The sequence below is a fragment of the Saimiri boliviensis genome, chromosome 7, assembly GCF_048565385.1.
Source record: "Saimiri boliviensis isolate mSaiBol1 chromosome 7, mSaiBol1.pri, whole genome shotgun sequence".
Classification (NCBI taxonomy): Eukaryota; Metazoa; Chordata; class Mammalia; order Primates; family Cebidae; genus Saimiri; species Saimiri boliviensis.
The window spans coordinates 10,116,556-10,120,902 of record NC_133455.1 but is presented as its reverse complement, the minus strand read 5'-3'; the positions used below and the strand labels follow the sequence as shown (position 1 = coordinate 10,120,902).

At 48.1% G+C, this 4,347-nt stretch overlaps 1 non-coding gene across 1 annotated transcript; it reads left to right on the top strand.

Moving 5' to 3' along the window:
* Positions 1 to 3,755: 3,755 nt before the first annotated feature.
* LOC120365237 (5S ribosomal RNA) lies at positions 3,756 to 3,874 on the top strand. The gene has a single exon (XR_005580243.1). It is a non-coding gene; the product is annotated as a 5S ribosomal RNA (ribosomal RNA).
* Positions 3,875 to 4,347: the final 473 nt, after the last annotated feature.

The following is a 4,347-nucleotide window of genomic DNA, read 5'->3' as shown; positions in this document are numbered from 1 at the left end:
TCTGGGCTCTTTCGGCCATCCTCACACTTACCACGAAGCATCGTAATGATTTACATGTATCTCTCCAGTACGTAGCCCGATGTGTGGCACCCAAGGCATACTCGATAAGTATGTCTCGGATAAATAAACGAACCTGCCAACACATGATTCCGGACTTCTGTAGCTTCCTTCTTCTCCTGGCTGCGAGGTGACACTACTACACAGAAAGGGTGGATTGAAAGAATTTGGGGAGGCCGGGCGCGGTGGCTCACGCCTGTAATCCCAGCACTTTGGGAGGCCGAGGCGGGTGGATCACGAGGTCAAGAGATCGAGACCATCCCGGTCAACATGGTGAAACCCCGTCTCTACTAAAAATACAAAAAATGAGCTGGGCATGGTGGCGCGTGCCTGTCATCCCAGCTACGCAGGAGGCTGAGGCAGGAGCATTGCCTGAACCCAGGAGGCGGAGGTTGCGGTGAGCCGAGATCGCGCCATTGCACTCCAGCCTGGGTAACAAGAGCGAAACTCCGTCTTAAGAAAAAAGAAAAGAACTTGGAGACACACTGCTGGGCTGATCTGGCCTGAGCTTGAGGCCCTTGTGCGCGGCTGTGCTCCCTACTTTGCTGCTTTATGAAGAAAGCAGTTTGCTTTATATGTGACCAGGGTGGGAAGTGAATATTCCTGCCTGGATTCACTCAGCAGGTAGTCGGGGAGAAACTGTCTATGTGATATAAATTCAAGGGCTCTTTTCCCCCAAACTCCTTTCCCAGCCAGGATCCTGATTTCAGCGTTGTCTGAATGACAGTGTCTGCAATCGCGGTGTGTCAGGACTGCGTGTTCTCTAAGGGGGCAGCGAAGACTGTTCCTTTCCCTTCCAGCCTCCAGTTGGCCGTCAGCATTTCTGGGCTTGTGACCCCCTCCTCCAGTCTCTGCCTCTGTGGTCACGTGGCCTTCCCTCCCATGTGTCTCTCCTAAGGACATTTGTCGGATTTAGGGCACAGTAATCATGAATGGTGTCATCTAGGGATCCTTAATTGAATTACATCTGCAAAGATTCTTTCTCCAAATACAGTTATTTTCATAGATTCTGGGGGACAGGGCGTGAACATAGATTTTCGAGGGAGGCCACACTTCAACCCACTACAGTGACTTTTTTTATTTTTGAGACAGGATCTTAGTCTGTTGCCAAGGCTGGAGTATAGCATGGCTCACTGCAGCCTCTAACTCCTGGGCTCAAGCAATCCTCCCGCCTCAGCCTCCTGAATAGCTGGGACTATAGGAGCGTGACACCACACCTGGGCAATTTTTGTAGATGTGGGAGCTGGCTATGTTGCCAGGGCTGGTCTTGAATTCCTGGACTCGAACTCCAGGGCTCAAGTGATCCTCCCACCTCAGCCTCCCAAAATGCTGAGATTACAGGCATGAGCCACTGTGCCTGGCCTACAATTCCTATTTATTTATTTATTTTTGAGGCAGAGTCTCATTCTGCTGCCCAGGCTGGAGTGCAGTGGTGCGAGCTCCGCTCACTGCACCCTCTACCTCCTGGGTTCAAGTGATTCTCCTGCCTCAGCTCTTGAGTAGCTAGGATTACAGGCATATGCCAGCACACCTGGCTTTTTTTTTTTTTTTTAATAGAGATAGGGCTTCACTGTGTTAGCCAGGCTGATCTTGACCTCCTGACCTCAGGTGATTCATGTGCCTCAGCCTCCCAAAGCACTGGGATTACAGGTGTAGTTCACTGTGCCTGGCCTACAGTGACTTTTCAACGTTGAGTTCTAGAATTCCTCTCTACTCCACGATTTCAACATGCCTTCTCTGGAAGTGAGGAGGAATTACCGACCAAATTTAATGTTGCCGTGATTAATTGTATTTGTTGGTTTGTTTGTTTTTGCCTGAAGGGGCTATAGCCCAGGAGAAGGGTGGGAAGGAAAGGTTAAGGGGAAAAATGAGGATTGCCTCACACAGTGACCCAGGTGTCACGTGGACCAGACACGGGCTCTAATGAGGAAGTTCCCACCATTTCAAAATGACTTTTAAAAATTGCAGGCTAGCCGGGCGCGGTGGCTCAAGCCTGTAATCCCAGCACTTTGGGAGGCTGAGGCGGGTGGATCACGAGGTCAAGAGATCGAGACCATCCTGGTCAACATGGTGAAACCCCGTCTTTACTAAAAATACAAAAAATTAGCTGGGCATGGTGGCACGTGGCTGTAATCCTAGCTACTCAGGAGGCTGAGGCAGGAGAATTGCCTGAACCCAGGAGGCGGAGGTTGCGGTGAGCCGAGATCGTGCCATTGCACTCCAGCCTGGGTAACAAGAGCGAAACTCCATCTCAAAAAAAAAAAAAAAAAAAAAAAAAAAAAAATTGCAGGCTGCTGCTGCAGCTCCAGGTAAGGTTGAAGCCAAGGAAGAGTTGGAGGCGTTGGACAAGGTTATGGGATTTGGTCTCTGACTTATCATCAGAAAGCAACCAACTTAGCTAGCTTTATTTGCAAAACAAGGAAACAAAGTTTTCTTTAAAAACTCAAAAAAGGGCCGGGCGCGGTGGCTCAAGCCTGTAATCCCAGCACTTTGGGAGGCCGAGGCGGGTGGATCACGAGGTCAAGAGATCGAGATCATCCTGGTCAACATGGTGAAACCCCGTCTCTACTAAAAATACAAAAAATTAGCTGGGCATGGTGGCACGTGCCTGTAATCCCAGCTACTCAGGAGGCTGAGGCAGGAGAATTGCTTGAACCCAGGAGGCGGAGGTTGCGGTGAGCCGAGATCGCGTCATTGCACTCCAGCCTGGGTAACAAGAGCGAACCTCCGTCTCAAAAAAAAAACTTAAAAAAAAAAAAAGTTGCAGTCTGGGCACAGTGGCTCATGCCTGTAACCCCAGCACTCTGGGAGGTAAAGGTGGGCAGATCACTTGAAGTCAGGAATTCAAGACCAGCCTGACCAACATGGTGAAACCCTTTCTCTCCTAAAAACACAAAAATTAGCTGGAGATGGTGGTGCATGCCTGTAGTCCCAGCTACTTGGGAGGCTGAGATGGGAGAATCGCTTGAACTGGGGAGGCAGAGATTGCAGTGAGCCAAGATCATGCCATTGCACTCCAGCCTGGGTGACAGAGTGAGACCTTATCTCGAAAAGAAAAGAAAAGAAAATTGCAAACAATGGTTTCTTCTATATATAAAGTGCAAGGAAATTTAAAAAGGGGGCCGGGTACAGTGGCTCATGCCTGTAATCCCAGCACTTTGGGAGGCCGAGGCAGGCAGATCACGAGGTCAAGAAATTTCATCCTTGCCAACATGGTGAAACCCCGTCTCCACTAAAAATACAAAAATTAACTGGGCACAGTGGTGCATGCCTATAGTCCCAGCTACGTGGGAGCCTGAGGCAGGAGAATCACTTGAACCCGGGAGGTGGAGGTTGCAGTGAGCAGAGATCGCATCACTGCATTCTAGTCTGGGAGACAGAGTGAGACTCGATCTCAAAAAAAAAAAGTTAAAATTCTGGTGTGGTGGCACATGCCTGTAGTCCTAGCTACTCCGGAGGCTAAAGTAGGAGGATCTCTTGATCCCAGGAATTCAGGTCCATTCTGGGCAACATATTAGGACTCTATCTCTAAAAATACCTTTTTGTTTTAGGTGGGGTCTAGTGGCTCACACCTGTAATACCAGCACTTGGGAAGGCTAAGGTGGGAGGATTACTAGAGCCCAAAAATTCAAGACCAGCCTGGGCATTAGAGTGAGACCTTTTCTCTAAAAAAATTATATATATATATAAAAATAAAAGTCTACAGTCATACCACCCTGAACGTGCCTGATCGCGTCTGATCTCGGAAGCTAAGCAGGGTCAGGCCTGGTTAGTACTTGGATGGGAGACCTCCTGGGACAACCGGGTACTGTAGGCTTAAAAAAAAAAGAAAAAAAGAAAAAAGAAAAAAATAATAATAAAAATAAAATAAAAATTTAAAAAGAATGCCTGTAATAGTTTTTTTTTGTTTGTTTGTTTGTTTTGAGATGGAGTTTCACTCTGGTTGCCCAGGCTGAAGTGCAGTGGTGCAACCTCAGCTCACTGCATCCTCCACCTCCTTGGTTCAGGGGATTCTCATATCTCAGCCTCCCAAATATCTGGAATTACAGGTGCCTACCACTACACTGGGCTAATTTTTTTTGTATTTTTAGTAGGCATGGGGTTTCATCATGTTGGTCAGGCTGGTCTTAAACTCCTAACCTCAGGTGATCCACCCACTTCAACCTTCCAAAGTGCTGGGATTACAGGTGTGAGCCTCTGCGCCCAGCCACTGTAATAGTATTTTGTTTTTAATTTAAAAAAATTTTTTGGCTGAGTGCAGTGGCTCATGCTTGTAATCCCAGGACTTTG